Below are 20,322 nucleotides of genomic sequence, written 5' to 3'. Positions count from 1 at the left end.
ACAATAATTCCTTTTTGTCTTGATCATGCTTTAATTTGAGCAGCTCCTTAGACCTGCTTTTTTGTTCTGGTATAGTTTGTTCTGGTATAGTATGAGTGAATCTCAATAACTTTCCACCTTTTTTCTCTTTTATTAATTCACTCAATTGTTCATTTAAGAGTAAAAATTTGAGCACATACTGTGCTCTGTATGCCAGGAACTGTGCTTAATTCCAGAGAATCAGCAGGGACAAAAGTAGACAAAGTCCTTGTAGTTGTAAAGCTTACCTTTACTGGAGAGACAGAAAATAAAAAGACAAGTTAATATGGTTTTTCCAGTAATCATGTCCGAATGTGAGAGTTGGACCACAAAGAAGGGAGAGTGCTGAAGAACTGATGCTTTTGAATTGTGGCACTGGAGACGACTCTTGAGAGTCCCTTGGACAGCAAGGAGATCGAACTAATTCTAAAGGAAATCAACCCTGAATATTCATTGGAAGGACTGATGCTGAAGCTGAAGCTCCAATACCTTGGCTGCCTTATGTGAAAAGGCAACTCATTGGAAAAGACTCTGATGCTGGGAAAGACTGAAGGCAAAAGGAGAAGGGAGCAGCAGAGGAAGAGGTGGCTAAATAGCTTCACTGACTCAATGGTTATGAATCTGAGCAAACTCCAACAGATAGAGGATGATAGAGGAGCCTGGAGTGCTGCAGTCCATGGGGTCACAAAAGGTGGTACACAACTTAGCAAATGAACAAGAGTTCATATATGTACTAGATAGAAAAAAGACCAAGGGGGAAAAAAAAGGAAAGAAAGAAAATAACTTTGAAAGTGTAATAAGTTTGAAATTTTAGAGAAGATAGATAAGGACACCATTATTGAGGATGTGACTTCTGAGTGATGCTTTTGTAGGGTTTGTTTTTGTCTGTGTTCAGAAGTTCAGTTTGTAATTTTACCTCTGAGCTATAAGGACAGGATGGAAATAACTTCCCAGTTGCAGTGAGAGGGCTTGGCTGGATTAGGACAGTCCTTTCTGGGGCAGTGGGCCTGGGTTCTCTTTTTGGGGATCTTAAAAATTAATCCATCTAGTCAAGGCTATGGTTATTGCAGTAGTCATGTACCAATGTGAGAGTTGGATTATAAAGAAAGCTGAGCACTGAAGAATTGATGCTTTTGAACTGTGGTGTTGGAGAAGACTCTTGAGAGTCCCTTGGACTGCAAGGAGATCTAACTAGTCCATCCTAAAGGAGATCAGTCCTGGGTGTTCATTGGAAGGACTGATGTTGAAGCTGAAACTTCAATACTTTGGCCACGTGATGCAAAGAGCTGACTCATTTGAAAAGATCCTGATGCTGGGAAAGATTGAGGGCAGGAAGAGAAGGGGACGACAGAGGATGAGATGGTTGGATGGCATCACCAACTCGATGGACATGGGTTTGGATAAACTCTGGGAGTTGGTGATGGACAGGGAGGCCTGGTGTGCTGTGGTTCATGGGGTTGCAAAGAGTTGGACATGACTGAGTGACTGAACTGAATAATTAATCTGCCTGAAGGCCAACCAGCCAGCAGTTTATCTCAGGTATGTAAATTGACCTCACTTTTCTACCTTATTTAGCATAGAATTCTTGAAAATGGTCTTGTTTAGAAGTTCTATTCCGGGTTGATTACAAATTAACCCCCTATCTGCCCTCCCCTTGTTTTTGTTTTCTTGTTGTTGTTGTTGTTCCTTCGTGATTTCTTTTATATTTAAATCTTTCATCCATCTGGGATTTAGTCTTGTATAAGGGAACAGAACTAAAGCTATGTGGTTTTCTCCACTATATGTAAATAAAGAAAATAAAAATCTCTGCATTGGAAAGAAAATCTACAAAATCTAAAAACAAATGACCAAATAAAAATACATATTTTCTACAATATTAGAGACATGGCTCTTTTAACTCAGGTAGATGATTTCTACACATTAACACAAAGAGAATACAAAAGAAATAAATGAACATATAGAGAAACAGGCACCTATCAATAGACAATCCATAAGCAGGGAGATTTTTTTTCAATTAAATATGTAAAAAGATGCTTTGACTCACATGGTTGAAGAAAAACGCCAATTAAAACAACTATGAGAGAGCATTTGTTTTTATCAATCAGATAATTGTTGCTGGTTTTTTTAGTGGCTAAGTTGTGTACTGAACTGACTGAAGTTGTGTATGACTATTTTGTGATCCCATGGACTGTAGCCTGCCAGGCTCCTCCATCCATGGGATTTCCCAGACAAGAATACTGGAGTGGGTTGCCATTTCCTCCTCCAGGTGAATCTTCCAGACCCCTTTCCAGACCTTCCAGGGATTGAACTCATGTATCCTGCATTGGGAGGTGGATTCTTTACTACTGAGCCAGGGAAGACCCCATTATCAGATTGGTCTCTTGGTGAGGGCATGGAGTAAAAGCACTCTCACATATTTGATAGAATTCTAAGCTGTTCTATCAGTGGTGGCAGAAGGGCTCTGAAGTGCCCTTCTAGATCCTTGCCTAGGGGTTATCAGGCCCAAGGGTAATCCCCCGGAATGTGGCTTCCTTCTAAGCAAATGAATACAACAGAGGAGGCAAGATATGCATGACTGTATTATAGGACTACATGATGTAAGACGTAATGCCCATCTTCCTGAGAAGACTCTGGCTTGCTGGTTTTGATGACACAAGTGGCCATATTGGGGAGCCCAAAATGTAAAGAGCTGGGTTTGACCTCTAGGAACTGAGATCAGTTAGCAAGAAAGGGAGATCCTCTATCCTAACGTGCAAGATACTGAATTCTGCCAACAACCTGAGTAATCTCTGAAGAGGATTCTTCCCCAGCTGACAATTCAGATGAGAACCTATCTACAGCTGACACCTAAATTGTAGTCTTATAAGTACTCAACTAGTTCAGTTCAGTTGCTCAGTAGTGTCTGACTCTTTGCAACCTGATGGACTGCAGCATGCCAGGCATCCCTGTCCATCACCAACTCTCGGAGTTTACTCAAACTCATTCCATCTAGTCAGTGATGCAATCCAACCATCTCATCCTGTCATTTCCTTCTCCTCCTGCCTTCAATTTTTCCCAGCATCAGGGTCTTTTCCAGTGAGTCAGTTCTTTGCGTCAGGTGGCCAACGTACTGGAGTTTCAGCTTCAGCATCAGTCCTTCCAATGAACACCCAGGACTGATTTCCTTTAGAATGGACTGGTTGGATCTCCTTGAAGTCCAAGGGACTCTCAAGAGTCTTCCCCAGCATCACAGCTTAAAACCATCACTTCTTCGGCGCTCAGCTTTCTTTATAGTCCAACTCTCACATCCATACATGACTGCTGGAAAAACCATAGCCTTAACTAGATGGACCTTTGTTGGCAAAGTAATGTCTCTGCTTTTTAATATGCTGTCTAGGTTGGTTATTGCTTTTCTTCCAAGGAGCAAGTGTCTTTTAACTTCATGGCTGCTGTCACCATCTGCAGTGATTTTGGAGCCCAAGAAATAAAGTATCTCACTGTTTCCATTGTTTCCCCATCTACTTGCCATGAAGTCATGGGACCAGATGCCATGATCTTAGCTTTCTGAATGTTGAGTTTTAAGCCAACTTTTTCACTCTCCTCTTTCACTTTCATCAAGAGGTTCTTTAGTTCTTCTTCTCTTTCTGCCATAAAGGTGACGTCATCTGCATATCTGAGGTTATTGATATTTCTCTCAGCAATCCTGATTCTAGCTGGTGCTTCATCCAGCCTGGCATTTCACATAATGTACTCTGCATAGAAGTTAAATAAGCAGGGTGACAATATGCAGCCTCAACAAAGCCATACCTAAACTTCAGTACCATAGAAACTGTGAGAAAGTAAATGTAGTTTGTGTTAAGTCTCTAAGTTTACACTTGGTATTCTGCTAGACAGTGGTAGATAAACAATAGAGCATCTATGCACGTGGGGCCAGAGGGGCGTCTCCTCCGCGGTATGGTTAGTTGGTCTACAATGGCAACAATTACCTCGCAATGAAGGAGGACCTGTGCTCCTGGACTGTGGCAGACACGGCGGTTCAGATCACAAAGTGCAGGTTTGAGCAAGGTTGTATGGTGGAGTTCCTCAGGAACTACCTGGAGCGCAGGTGGGTGGAGTGGCTCTGCAGATATCTGGAGAAGGCAAAGGACATGCTGCGTCGCGCAGACACTCCAGTCCATGGGATTGCAAAGAGTCAGACACGACTGAGCAACTAACACTGCTACTATGCACTATTAATAAATCATTTGATCTATTACTTAAAGAATTTATATTTCAGTTTTAACATATATATATATATATATATATATATATATATATATCCAAAGGTACATATACAAAGATAATCCATTATAGCAAGTTTTAGTAATAACAGAGGAATGGAAAAAAAATCTACAAGCCTGTCAATAAATGTCTAATCAAAAACTGACAGATTATGGTATAACCACTAAAGAACATTTTAGCCAAGATAGAGAATATATATATATTAAGAAAAAGCAAGATGATTCTTCAGTGAAAATCAGGCTGCAGAATATTGTATATAAGTATGCTAGCATTTGTAAATTGGCAAAAGAATGTACAGAACTAAATTTGTGTATGTATAGATTATCTCTAGGGAATACGTTGAGTTGGAAAAATCGGTTGCTTTTTTAGATTGACATAAAGACTAGAGGGGGCTTCCCAGGTGGCATTAGTGGTAAAGAACTGGCCTGCCAATGCAGGGGATGTAAGAGACTCAAGTTCAATCCCTGGGTCAGGAAGAGGCCCTGGAGGGAGTCATGGCAATACTCCAGTATTCTTGCATGGAGAATTCCATGGACAGAGGAACTTGGCAGGCTACATACAGTCCATAGGGTCGCAAAGAGTTGTACAGGACTGAAGCATCTTAGGACAGCATAGCACAAAGACTGGAGTAGAGGGTTGAGAAAATATTTTATTATCCATTTTATTTCGTATCTTTTGGGTTTTTAATTATGTGTATGTATTCATGCAGCCAGAATGTATGATTACAGGAATAGTAAAATTCTCTGATGGTTAAAACATATTTGAGAGTTTTGATGTTGTTTTCTTCACTTTTTATGTTCTTACTGCATTATTCATTTATTCAAAAAATAAATATTTGAGTGCTTGCAAGATGTTCTGCTACTTACCAGAGCTTTAGGTTCTGAGAGGAATTCATAGATGAATAAGATAAGGTCTCTAGTCTCAATACTTTATAATCTAGCAAAGGAGATCAAAGAAGGAAAAATCCAGCTAACAAGGCACTATGTGGTCAGAAACATAAATGAAGCCCATGGGAAGGTTTGCGTACCCTTACAGAAAGTTTTGTCCTTTGGGGGATGTTTAGGATACAGGAGAATGCATTTAATCTGATGCTGAAATATAGATAAAATTTTAGGTGCATCTAAATGAAACAGGAGGGAAGAGGGCCGGGTACAACCCTTAAAGGAATGAAATAACCATAGGACATGATAAAGACTGGTTAGTACCAACTGGGATGAAGATGGTGGAAGATACAACTTCTAGTAGACCTTGGGCCTCATTAAATGTTTATTATAATACATTAGAATGAGAAATGACAAACTCACTAACCCCATGGCAGTTCTGAGGCTGACTAAAAAAGGTCAAAAAGTGGGTGCTGTCCCAATTTCTAGAAATCTCTAACCCTTCTCCAAAGTAATTGGAATAATCGTCCAACTCAATAGCTTATGAAATTACCCAGCCCATAAAACCTAACCAGCCCATATTTCAAAGCTCTTGTCTTCTGATATGGTCTACACTCTGTCTGTGGATTGTGTTTCTCCCAAGTAGTGTTGACTTCTGAGATGGCCAGGGTGTTTCTCTTTAAATACCATTTCTTACTTAACACTTTTATCTCTGAATTCTTCCGCTACCAAGCAAGAACCTCAATTTCACCAGAAACATGAGAAGGCATTTCAAACACATGGCACAGGTGAGTCAAATCATGGATCTGTGGAAAACTGTTGGATGTTTCCAGAAGGAAGGCATATATGCTTTCTGCTAGAAGGCAGAGTTCTTGAAGGCATATAGTGAAAGAGTAGTGTAAGGACAGATAGAAGAGTTTTAAGAATGCTGGTGGAGTTCCTTGAAAGTAAGAAACTTTATTTAATAATAAATTATGAGCATTATAAAATTTCTGCACAGAGTAATAGAACCATCAGCATTGTGATTCAGGAATATTGTTTTGACAGTGATATAGAGATGGTTTAAGAGTGAGATCAATTTTGGTTGCCTTGAATTGGGGGTTTTGCTGTTATATTTGAGTTAAATGTGCAGCAGTTGTGCAGAAACATAACTGAAAGTGAAAACCACTCAGTGGTGTCCGACTCTTTTTGACCCCATGGATTATACAGTCTATGGAATCTCCAGGCCAGAATACTAGAGTGGGTAACTGTTCCCTTCTCCAGGGGATCTTCCCAATCCAGGGATCGAACCCAGATCTCCCTCATTATGGGCAGATTCTTTACCAGCTGAGCCACCAGGGAAGCCCAAGAATACTGGAGTGGGTAGCCTATCCCTTCTCCAGCAGATCCTCCCAACCCAGGAATCGAACTGGGGTCTCCTGCCTTGCAGGTGGATTCCTAATCAACTGAGCTATGAGGGAAACATATAGGGGAAACACAACAGAATATTAGGTGATTACAGCTGAAGGTTTAGACTGAGGGAAAAAAGGAAAAAAAAAAGATGGGGGCATATTTGTGAAAACTCATTTGAGGAAGAAAATGAGTCATAAAGTCATATTTCTTTGGGGAGAAATTCCCTGGTGGCTCAGATGGTAAAGAATCTGCCTGCAATGTAAGAAACCTATGTTAGATTCCTGGATCAGGCAGATCCCCTGGAGAAGGACTTAGCAAAACACTCCATCATTCTTGCCTGGAGAATCCTATGGACAGAGGAGACTGGCCAGCTACAGTCCATAGGATTACAAAGAGTTGGACATGACTAAGCAACTTACACTACTATAGCATTAAAAGGGGATGAAAAATTCACAAAGAAACATGTATATATCATAACAAATTACTATTTTGTGGTCTGTTTAAATTTTAATTTAAAACTGAAATACATATGTGAACACATAAAATAATCTCACTTATTTTTAACGAGTTATAATGAACTATTAACTTAATTACACTCATTTAATTTTTTAAAAAACAATCAATTTCTCACAGAACAATGAAAATATCTAATATGTGCTTCAAGTTGTCTTATTTGAAAATTATTGTTTTCACACAAAGTTTACAATGTGTAAATTTCTCTTTAGGGGTCTGTAAAGAAAATTACTTTTTAATTCAGAAATTAAGAATACATGGTGGCCCCACAGAAATTTTGTCACACCATTGATTTCTCTAATTTTTGCTTAAAACACAAATATGATATAAAATACCTGACTATTTATTAATTATATGAGGGGAAAATGAACCAAAGGAATATCACTTGTTAGCAATTTTAGAGCTTCTTTTAATAGTGAAGATAAAAAAAACAGAAGATTAAAAAAATATTTCTCAGCCATCTGGGTTAACATTCAAAAGAGATTAAGGTTGAACTTTCAATGAATTTGGTACATTCATTTGCATGTCAAGTTTTCACAGTATGCAGTGACTTCCTTTTCAACAAAAGGTAAGCTGTACTTCAACCTCTATTACTATTATCAGTGTGTCCTATCACACTTACCAAGGCTTTCTTTCAAGGGAAAATGCCACTGTACTTCAGTTTCCCTTTAGAAATTATTTCTGGCTTCCCTGGTAGCTCAGCTGGTAAATAATCCACCTGCGATGCAGGAGACCCTGGTTTGACTCCTGGGATGGAAGATCTCCTGGAGGAGGGAAAGACTACCCACTCCAGTATTCTGGTCTGGAGAATTCCATGGACTAAATCCATGGGGTCACAAAGAGTCAGACACGACTGAGCAACTTTCACTTTCTGGTCCAGTCAGCTCTGCACATTGTATAAATTATTATTATGTGAAAGAAATTCTAGGAAGATTTTGTTTAGCAAAAGAGTGTATAGACAGCATCTGTTAGTACCAGACACTCTAATGGATGTTAGAAATACAGTATTGGGAAGAAAGACAGTTTCTGCCTCAAAGAATTCACTATGTACTTTGGGGGTGGTGGTGGTTTAGTTGCTAAGTCATGTTCGACTCTTGCAACCCCATTCACTGTAGGCCATCAGTCTCCTCTGTCCATGGGATTCTCCCAGCAAGAATACTGGAGTGGGTTGCCATTTCCTTCTCCACGTGTACTTTGGTAGACAGACATTTTCTGTTTTTTTTTCAAATAACTCCTAACAAGTTGCTGCTAAGTCTCTTCAGTCGTGTCCGACTCTGTGCGACCCCATAGACGGCAGCCCACCAGGCTCCCCTGTCCCTGGGATTCTCCAGGCAAGAACACTGGAGTGGGTTGCCATTTCCTAACAAGTTAAGGGTTATTAACTTGGAAAAAAGAATTAAAAAGTGATCTGTCTCAGTCAAGAATACCAGGCAAGAATTGAGGAATGCTAAAGGAGGAGAAGGGGACAACAGAGGATGAGATGGTTGGATGGCATCACCGACTAGATGGACATGAGTTTGAGCAACCTCCAGGAGTTGGTGATGGACAGGGAAGCCTGGTGTGCTGCAGTCCATGGGGTTGCAAAGAGCTGGACACAACCCAGCAACTGAACTGAACTGAACTGAAAGTAAGACAAACCCTGACCTCAACAATAACATCTATTGAGTTGTTTATATAAATGTTGGTGTCATTTAGGGAGACAGAAAATACATGAGACGGAATTTATGGGAGAGTGTTGCATGGAAAATTAGCTCAGTAGTCTCCCAAGTATACTATTAAGTAAGCTATTCTAGAGATCAAGAAACAGCAATGTTAGTAGACTAGATTAAGATGTTAACATTACATACTTTGTTTAATTCCCAGGAAGAGAATGTACAGAGATCAAATAGCCCATAACAAATTCTTGATGAATGCCAAGGCTTATTGTCAAATGAAAAAAAAGGGGGGGGGCTACAGAATCAATAGGAAAACAAGGCAACTTTTTGTACCAACATTAAAAGAAGAAACAGAGAAGATGGCCAACTTGAACACAAAGAAAGTGGCTAAAGAAAGTGGATGATGAAGAGGCTTGAACAGTGTCCACTGGTTTCATTGTCATGAGGCCCATGTTTATGTTTAGTTAGAACTAGTTTAGCAAAGTGAAGAGGGAGAGGAGACATAATTAATACATTTGATAAATAAATGGATGGTGACAGTGTGGATCACCTCTCCGACTCAATGGACATGAGTTTGAGCAAACTCCGGCAGATGGTGAAGGACAGGGAAGCTTGGCGTGCTGCAGTCCGTGGGGTCGCCAAAGTCAGACACGACTTAGCTACTGAACAACAGCAGTACACAATAACGAAAAATGTTGAAAATAGAAGCATCTAGAGGAGTGTGCAAGAGTCATAAAGTTGTTTTCTGTGTAGGTGCATTTTTTTGTTTTGTTTTTTAGCATAAGACGTGAGACACTAGGGAAGATTTAAAATTGCTGTTATTGCTCAGTCGTGTCTGACACTTTGCGGCCCCACACACTGTGGCACACCAGGCTTCCCAGTCCTTCACTATCTCCCTGAGTGTGCTCAAACTCATGCCCATCGAGTCTGTGGTGCCATCCAACCATCTCATCCTCTGTTGCCCCCTTCTCCTCTTGCCCTCAATCTTTCCCAGCACCAAGGACTTTTTAAAGGAGTCAGTTCTTCGCATCAGGTGGCCAAAGTATTAGAGTTTCAGCTTCAACATCAGTTCTTCCAATGAATAGTCAGGGTTGGTTTCCGTTAAGGTTGACTGGTTTGATCTCCTTGGTGTCCAAGGGGCTCTCAAGAGTCTTCTCCAGCGCTACAATTCAAAAGCATTTATTCTTCAATGATCAACCTTCTTCATGGTCCAACTCTCACATCTGTACATGACTACTGGGAAAACCATAGCTTTGCCAATGGACCTTTGTCAGCAAAGTGATATCTCTGCTTTTTAACATGTTGTCTGGTTTTGTCATAGTTTTCCTTCCAAGGAGCAAGCATCTTTTAATTTCATGACTGTAGTTACCATTTGCAGTGATTTTGGAGCCTAAGAAAATAAAATTTGTCACTGTTTACACTTTTTCCCCTCCTATTTGCCATGCAGTTATGGAACTGGATGCCATGATCTTAATTTCTTCAATGTTGAGTTTTAAGCCAGCTCTTTCACCCTCCTCTTTCACCCTCATTATGAGGCTTCTTAGTCCCTCTTCACTTTCTGCCATTAGAGTGGTGTCATCTATATATCTGAGGTTGTTGATATTTCTCTCAGCAGTCTTGATTCTAGCTTGTGATTTAAATACTCTAGTTTAAATAAGTGAAGGCAGGATATGAGAAAACAGGATTTACTGAGGCGTCAAGGTATAGAGCTTCCCTGATGGCTCATCAGGTAAACAATCTGCCTGCTCTACAGGAGACACAGGTTCGATCCCTGGGTCAGGAACATGCCCTGGAGAAGGAAATGGCAACCCACTCCAGTATTCTTGCCTGGGAAATCTCATGGAAGGTTACAGTCCAAAGTATTGCAAGGAGTCAGACACGACTGAGCCACTGAGCACAATCACTCAGTGTATGGGAAACCAGGAAACATAGGGCACAGTTGTTTTTGTTTTTTAAACATATGCATATAATCCTCTTCCATTAACATAGGGAATGAGGAACGGAGTGATGAAGAAATAGTGGGGGGCTAATGTACTTCAGGAGTTTTTTATATTTAGTGATGGGAAGGTGAGACAGTCTGGTGATTTATGATTTTTTAGGAGTAGAATACCAAAGGTTTTGTGTACTTGCCTGTGAATGTGGGAATTGGTGGTGAGGGTCTCAGGATAGTGATAACGCATTTAGGTATTATTACTCATTCTGTGATTGTCTGTTGTTTTTTTTTCATTATCATAGAAAAACTGGCTAGGTGTAAGCCCATACTAGATTTCTGGCTTTCCTATAATAGGAATATAGTCAGAAACATGAATGAAGACATATGAGTGAAATTTAGACTATCCTCAACAGAATGATTACAATGTCAGCTTTGGAATCTAAATTAGATAGAGGCTGAAATAAGATTCGTGTTGATAGATTTGGAAAAATTGAATTGATTAATTGGCTGGTGCTCTTAAAAATTTCAAATCCAAAATAGCTTCAGACAATGACAAATTGCAGAAAGTAATTTTAAAATAGGCACTGAATTTTAAAGTAGAAAGTCTTTAGAGACTAGGATGATACAAAACTGAGGAGGCAGGGTGCTAGTGGGTTATTCAGGATTGCATACAAGACATGGTAAGCTTTGCGGTAGAGATTGATTTTTTGAAAGTGAAAAAACAACCTTGATTTTTTTGGACTAGCTTATGAGGTCAGTATGCACTATACTTTTAAAATGTCACTCCTTTTGATATACTGATATTGTGCTATTTTTCCATTTATTTCACAATTAGATGTTGGTTTGTAATTGGTCTATAATTTATTTTTTGTTCATTTTTGTTATTAGATTCATATTTTGCTTCACAAAATGTATTGAGGAGTTTCCCTCCTCTTTCTAATCATTTTGTGTAAATTGATCTTATTTCAACTGCCAACTAAGGAATGTTGCTCTCCACTTGGCTCTACAGGGGTTGTGTCATTAGATACTGTCATTTTTGACCTTGAACACATCCTGAAAAGAGTTCAAGGTGGCGATCAGGAATGAGACACTCTGATCTCTGGGAAAAGGGGCAAAATAAGTTGTCAGATAACTAGATACTTTCAGCAGAAAATTTTATGAATCTGATTTCCTACATCTTTTCATACTAAAATCATTAATGTAGACATATGTTTCTCATGACTAGCAGCAACCTTCTACTGAGAAGTGTGCTTGATTGCTTGCATCCCCTTCACTGAAATTTCACATATACTGACCCCACTCCAACCTCTTTGGAACAGTTCCTCAGAGCTGTCTGAGAGACTGTCTATGGCACTAAAGTCCTCAGTAAGCCCCAAATAAAACTGACAAAGTTCTCATGTTGTGTGTTTTTATTTTATTCTACATTTCCTTGAATGGCTGATAGAACTCACAACTGAAATTACACGTGTCTGGAGTTTCATTTGTAAGAAGGTTTTAAAAAAATAAAATTCAATTAAAAAATGTAAAAGTATTTTGATTTTCTGTGCCATCTTCTGTCTGTTGTAGTTCACTGTATTTTTAAGCATGCTTGTCCATTTCATCCAACTTGTTCAATTTGTTATGATAAAGTCATTCATTGTTATCCTTTCTATGTCTATAGTATCTATAGTGATAACCCTCTTTTTTATTTCTAATATTTGCAATTAATTCTCTTTCTCTCTTGGTTAGTCCAGCTAGGATTTTTATAGATTTTGATGGTCTTTTCAAAGGATCTGTTTTGTTTTTTAAAATTCCTCTATTTTTTTGTTTTCTATTTTGTTGATTCCTGACCTTATCATTATTATGTTCAATTTTGTTTTGCTTTCCTTTTCTGCCTTCTTAAGATGATAATTTAGGTCACTTATTCTAGACTTTCAATTCTAAGTATTTAAAGTGATCGATTTCCTAATAATAATAACAATATAGTTGAATTCAACAACTTCCTATATGTTGTATGTGAATTTTTATTCAATTTGTGACTTTTCAAATCCTCCTTGTTATGTGTCCTCAGAACAATATATTATTTAGAAGTAAGTTTTTGAATTGCCAAATATTTGAGACTTTTCTAAATTGTCCGTGTTTTTGTTCAGGGAGTATATTTCAGTCCTGTTGAATTTTTTTATTCTCATTTTATGGTACATTGCGTGGTCCATCTTTGTGAACATAACATGTACATATGAAAAGAACATATATTCTAATTTTGGAAGGTACAGTATTCCATAAATATTTCTCCCACATTCCTTTTTTAACATTCAAAAAGAATAACACATTCACAGTGATAACTCACAGTAAGTTTTCTTTTTCCCCTAGAAGTAGATATCAAGATTTTATTCAGAGATTGTGAAAGAAGTATCAAAGAATATTTTTGCTTAGCACATATGTATCTAAATTTTACCACTGAACCTGAACAATTATTTATCTTCAAACTCTTTTAATAGATATAATTTATTTATTTATTTATTTTTGTCAGAAAAGTGTAGAGTTAAAACTGCTGTTAAAGTCCTAAAAATATCAAAGTTCACGTTAACTCCCTTGGTCTTTCTTGTCTTCCATTTGTCTTTCTTGTAACCGCAACACATTCACCAAGGAGAACACGCCAAGAATGAAAAAGGAGCAAATCATGAACAAAGTCTGCTAAACTCCGTGAGATTGATATTAATGACATGTTCAAAGAGTTGTTTTCTTTATTTTACTGTCAAATCTCAATTTTGCAAAGTATATTTTTATTTTCCATCATCATGAGATTGTGTGTATCCTGAAGCTTTCTAGAAAATTTTTGCTGTTAAATAAAGGTAAACTATAATCTGTCTATTTTATATTCACACTGAGCCAAATAATATAATTCAAATCATACACTGAATTTAGATGATGAAAATAATTTAATCATTCTAATCTCTACAAGATACAAGTTTTCACTCTGAGTTGGGCTCTGTATGTGTTATAGAGGAAAAAGGTTATCAGATAACCATAATTTAAAATCACATTCTGGCAGAGCATTCTAATCTTTGAATAGCATCATGTTTCTTTCTGAAATGGTTTTTAGTGTTGTCATTGAATTTGCATGTCTATGCTATTGAAATAGCCTCCTTATGATTTAAAGGAACAATAGCTTGCTCTGGATAAAATTTTTACTTAATGTTTCATTTGAATCTTTTAGCTTATCATAACACTCAATAAAATGTATTTTTTTCTGATTTGCAACTGATAGAAAGATGTAGCAAGCACATGCATCTCACATACAGGCAAAACTTGAATCTCACAGAGAATGTCCTATGCATACTGATAAGCAGAAAATTATGAAAACTCCTTGGAAATTTCAGCTCTAACCGTTCATGCAATCAGCTAATCCTAGATAAGAATGCCCTATGAGCAAATTATTTATATTTATTTTCAGGTGAAGATAATTTAAAAATACATTTACAAAAGCAGTAACTATTTTAGCAGAATTTTTGTCTTGAAAAAGAGACACATTCAAACTCACCAATAAAATACAGAGCTAAAATCTGAATAATAAATAGTGTATCCAGATGGAAAATCATGTATTTAAGCCCATAGATTAAATAGGAATCAAATAAGTGATGAAACAAAAAACGAGAGCACATCCCAGTTGATATTTTCTAGAATTTTGTTTTGGCTTCATTTAGCCCCTGTCTTGGTTACCATTGCTCGTGCAAGACATGATTATCTTCATATCCTCAGTTTATGAGTCATCAGCAGACTTACTGGGGTCCAGTCTGTCCTCAGAAGTTAATTCATTTCAATCAAAGTCTGTCCAAATTCACTTTAGCAGGATGACCTTCCCTGAAAACTCTTTCTAAAATATCAACCCACCTCTTACTTATTTCACTTTATGTTTCCTGAGAGCACTTGTCACCACTTTGTATGGTAGGTATTGGTTTGCCCATTTAGTCATCCTTGTCTCCCCACACTGGAATGTAAGCACAGGAAGAATCAGGTTTTTGCTTCACTCTGTTTTGTCTCAGCACCTCAGGACTGGCTAGATGCTCAATAAGTATTGGTTTTATGAATGAATTCATTTGTGGTTGAGGGAAGGATGCAATTCTATTCTCACCCAGAGTGTAGCTTCATTCTACTTGAGGATGACCTACACTTCAACTTTTCCAAATTAGCAATGCATTCTCCACCTCCTGGCAGCACTCTCTAGCTTCCATCCCCCTGACTCCTCCTGCTCCAGCAGGATTCCCACATTCAGGTCTGGCTCTTAGCTGCCCTAAGCTCTTATTTCGGTGACCCCACAAGGAGCAGAGTCTTCTTTTCCTTGATAAGATTCTTCTGTTTCAAAGCCACTTCTAATGCATATCCACTGGGATTTCACTGTGTTGTCCAGTCAAACCTCCCCAGTCAGCTCAGACTTCCCTCCTCAGCCTGCCCAATGTTTCTGCACGTTGTTACAAGGGCCTCATGGCTGTGCCCTTTTTCATCTAGGACTTCCTTGCCAGTGTCTCCTTCATGGTTCACTGTTTACTCTGCTCCTGTGTCAGATTTTGAGAGTGCTTCCAGCTTCTGTGTCTATGCTTCTCCACTGAAGTAATTATCTGTAATTTATGCCTTACTTTGGGTTAATGGGCCATAGTTTCAAAGTATTTGTATGTATATTTTACTGTTTAGTTAAAAATAATACATTTCATTAACTGGAAAGTGACTCTTGCTATTCTTAATGACAATTCTCTTTGCAGTTATGTTTGGGAAAATGCATCCATCGATGCTTTCCAATTGTGGTGATGATGAAGACCCTTGAGAGTCCCTGGACTGCGAGGAGATCAAAACAGTCAATCCTAACAGAAGTCAATCCTAAATATTCATTGGAAGGCTTGATACTGAAGCTGAAGGTTCAATAATTTGGGCACCTGATGCCAAAACAGACTCATTGGAAAGACCCTGATGCTGGGAAAGATTGAAGGCAATAGAAGGGTGCGGCAGAGAAGGAGATGGTTAGATAGCATCACTGACTCGAAGGGCATGAATTTGAGCAAATTCCAAGAGACAGCAGAGGACAGAGGAGACTGGCATGTTGCCGTCCATGGGTCTGCAAGACTTGGACATGACTTAGCAACTGAACAACAACAATAACATAATCTATTTTTGACCCTAATAGAAAACAATTTCCTCCTTCTGTGACCTCAGGGAAAAATCTCTTCTCAAAGATGATAGATTTACTTTGCTTGCATGCATATTCAGTCACTTCAATTTTGTCTGACTCTTTGTTACACCATGGACTGTAGCCTGCCAGGCTCCTTTATCCATTTAAATATCCAGGTGAAAATACTGGAATGGATTGCCCTGCCCTCCTCTAGGGGATCTTCCTGATGCAGGCTTTGAACCTGAGTCTCCCATGTCTCCTGCACTGCAGGGGGATTCTTTGCCCCTGAGCCACCAGGGCCGCCGCTGCTGCTGCTAAGTAGCTTCAGTCGTGTCCGCCTCTGTGCGACCCCATAGACGGCAGCCCACCAGGCTCCTCCGTCCCTGAGATTCTCCAGGCAAGAACACTGGAGTGGGTTGCCATTTCCTTCCCCAATGCATGAAAGTGAAAAGTGAGAGTGAAAGTGAAGTTGTGTCCGACTCTGTGATCCCAGAGATGGCAGCCCACCAGGCTCCTCCGTCCATGGGATTTTCCAGGCAAGAATACTGGAGTGGGGTGCCATTGCCTTCTCCAGAGCCACTAGGGAAGACCTGATAAAGTCACCTTAAATTAACCAAAACTCCCCAAAGATTATCTTCTCAAATATCACATGCAAGTCTCTCCAGTTATGGTTCCTATAGCTCCTGAAATGGCCAATCATATTCTATCCCTAATTTAATTTAACCTACATTGCTTAAGCCCAGTAATGAATGGGCAAAATCTAATAATTAGAGATAATAACAGGGAAAAAAAACAATTAAACACATACTGTATCCTCAATAAATTACATGCTTTATGTGTCCATAAAGAACTTTACAAATGTTGTTTACTCTCATTAAAATATGTGAGCAATAATAACTTCACTGATGAGATAACTAGGAATAAAGGCATTAAGAAATTTCAAAGGGCAAGCAGTCCTTAAGTGGTTAATTGAATCTAATTGCTCTTCTCCACTATGCTAATGAACCTTCTTTGCCCTGCTCCTGAAGTTCATTTAATCAGAGCAGATCTGAATGCCTTGCCCTTGTGTCCTCACATTCTAATGAGTTGCCCCAAGAAAATCAGAAGAGAGGATGTATGAAAACAGGCAACCCCTGTGTGCATGTGTGTTAGCATTGGCTTTGGCCTTTGATCTGCTTCTCCACTGGAAAAATGTGTTGGAATACTTGCTTACGTTTACCTCGCCCTTTGTGAAGGATTTAGGGGGAGCAAAGTGGGGCTTCCCATGTGGTGCTATTGGTAAAGGATCTCCCTGCAAATGCAGAAGATGCAAGAAACATGGGTGTGATCCCTGGGTCAGGAAGATCTCCTAGAGAAGGTGATGGCAACCCACTCCAGTACTCTTGCCTGGGAAATCCCATGGACAGAGGAGCCTGGTGGGCTACAGTCCATGGATTCGCAAAGAGTCAGACACAACTGAGCATGTGCACACACACACACACACGCACACGTGGAGAGTAAAGCAAGTCTCACCACCTTTCTTGTAAGTATTGGTTCCACTCATCTTCAAGTGCTCTAAATGGATGCGCCTTGTCATCTAGATTCAGTTGGAACATCATTAAATGCTCTGCGTAAATCTAAAAAACATGAAAATTTCAAATTGAACTTATGAGAAAGGAGAGCACTCATTCTGAATATTTGCTACCCAAGAGCAGACTTTCTGCAAAATCTTGCTTTTCTTTTTTGTCTTGGTTAAGCACCATTGTACCACAGCAAGAAAAGTATTAGCTAAGTCAACATTTTGAATGATATTTCTAGGAAAAGGTTTATCAATAAATATTTATACTTGTTTTCTTTCTCAGATACCATAAATTTGGGTTTGGTTCAGTTCAGTTCAGTCACTCAGTCGTGTCCGACTCTGAGACCCCATGGACTGCAGCACGCCAGGTTTCCCTGTCCATCACCAGCTCCCAGAGCTTGCTCAAACTCATGTCCATAGAGTCGGTGATGCCATCCAGCCATCTCATCCTCTTTTGCTCCCTTCTCCTCCTACTTTCAATCTTTCCCAACATCAGGGTCTTTTCCAAGGAGTCAGTTCTTCGCATCAGGTGGCAAAGATATTGGAGCTTCAGCTTCAGCATCAGTCTTTCCAATGAATATTCAGGACTGATTTCCTTTAGGATGGACTAGTTGGATCTCCCTGCAATCCAAGGGAATGTCAAGAGTCTTCTTCAACACCACAGTTCAAAAGCATCGATTCTTCAGCACTCAGCTTTCTTTATGGTCCAACTCTCACATCAATACATGATACTGGAAAACCATATCTTTGATTCGATGGACCTTTTTCAGCAAAGTAATTTCTCTGCTTTTTAGTATGCTGTCTAGATAGGTCATAGCTTTTCTTCCAAGGAGCAAGTGTCTTTTAATTTCATGGCTGCTGTCACCATCTGCAGTGATTTTGGAGCCCAAGAAAATAAAGTCTCTCACTATTTCCATTGTTTCCCCATCTATTTGTCATGAAGTGGTGGGACCAGAAGGCACTAAAATTGATCATTTAGAAACAGAATCATCAATGAGACATTAATAATAACAAAATGAAGTAAGGTCCAAAAATAAGGGCTTCTACCTTATGAATAGGTTAGACTAACAGTTTGTTTAAAATGAAAGAGAAAAATCTCTACTTAAGGTTTTTTGTTTGTTTGTTTAGTCTACAGGTTTTTACTTACTCTCCAATAACTCCAACAATCATTTCCCAGGAGTCTGGCTAATTTATTTCTTTACAACCTAAATATTAATAAATAGTAATTAATTAATTTTAATTAATATTATTATTAATATTTATTAATATTAATTAATTAATTTACTGTTAAATTTATTATTCTATCTTTAGACTATTTTATGTAAGTTTGCACATAAGAACCATTTTACCTCACTTGATTTGTAATTTAAGAGTTTGCTCATAAATTCATCAAATAATTGTTAGTTATTGTAATGTGCCTAGTTTTATGTCCAATTCTTAGAATGCAAAAAATAGTAAGAAAAGATGCATAAACTCAAAATGCTTGAATTGTAGTGGGAGAGAGAGATGAAAATGAACATGCAAAATAAACTGTCAAGGGTGTATATCGATTGATCATGAAGGGATAGTTTGCCTAGTCCAGTATTCTTGGGCTTTCCTGGTGGTTCAGTTGGTAACGAGCTGGACATGATTGAGCAACACAGCACATGATAAGCTCTCTTTTAAGTTGAATGTATTTGACTTACATTTATTTGTGGCCTCATTAAATCAATCCATTAGAAAAGGAATATACTTGGATCTTGCATAATTGTGACTAGAGGAACTGACTATCTTAGGGGTAGGTCTTTACTAAAGGGCTATTCTTCAATATTTTATTGTAGATTCTCAGCTTGTGTTACTATCCAGAGATTTGTTTCAGTTGTGTACCAGCTGTTTGCATATAACATGACAACAAACATATCCCCCAAAGACTGAAGTACTCTGCGTGGGAGGATAACAGGTTATTTTACCTTTATTTTATTTTTGTTTGTATGCATTCTCTCATGCTTTTACAATGAACATTTATTAGATAGACCAGAAGAAAGAAAAATATAACAACAATGAATTGAATCAGTTCTCTGTGACTGTTTTTTGTATTCTGATTTAGTGTCTTCCAGGAGAGGGAGGCTACAGCCATTCTGTTTATTTATTCATATTAAATTTTTTTTGCAATATAGTTAATTTAGGGGCTTCCCTGGTGAATCAGATGGTAAAAGAGTTTCCCTGCAATGCAGGAGACCTAGGTTCAATCCCTGGGTTGGGAAGATCCCCTGGAGATGGGAATGGCTACCCACTCCAGTATTCTTGCCTGGGGAATTCCATGGACAGGATCCTGGGGGGCTACAGTACATGGGATTGCAAAGAATTGGACACGACTAAGCGATTAACACTTTCACTTTTATAGTGGATATACAATGTTTCAGAGGTACAGCAAAGTGATTCAGTTATATATGTATGTATACATTGTTCTATATTCTTTTTCAGATTCTTTTCCATTAGAAGTTATTACAAGATACTGAATATAGTTTCCTGAGCTATATAGTAGGTCCTTGTTTTATCTCTTTTATGTGTAATAGTGTGTATCTGTTAATCATCCTCTTTTTGACACAAAGTGGCATTAAAATCAGTAGCCAAGCTAATGCATGGGAATAGCAGTCTTCCCCTCCACCCTTATTCTCTTTGACCCTGGTACTACTGCTCATATTCTCCTGGAACTTGCCACCCCCACCTTATATCTAATCACATAAACCAATCCAGGATGCTAAGTGTCATCAGTAGCCACCAACTAGAGACACTGAGGAAAAGCAATGATTAGGGAACACTTTCCTACCCTTGCCTGGGCGCTTTCACATTCTGGATGAATGCTCATGCAGAGTAGTGACCTGACCTCTCTGTGACTCTGGGTATGCTATGCAGGCCCTGGCATATTAAGAAGAAATCAAGCATTTTAAATGATACTAAAGATGATGGAATAGATTCAGAGTTTGCCCATC

Source organism: Giraffa tippelskirchi, chromosome 8 (assembly GCF_054371585.1).
Source record: "Giraffa tippelskirchi isolate mGirTip1 chromosome 8, T2T-mGirTip1v1.2.pri, whole genome shotgun sequence".
NCBI lineage: Eukaryota > Metazoa > Chordata > Mammalia > Artiodactyla > Giraffidae > Giraffa > Giraffa tippelskirchi.
This window is presented reverse-complemented; position numbering follows the sequence as displayed.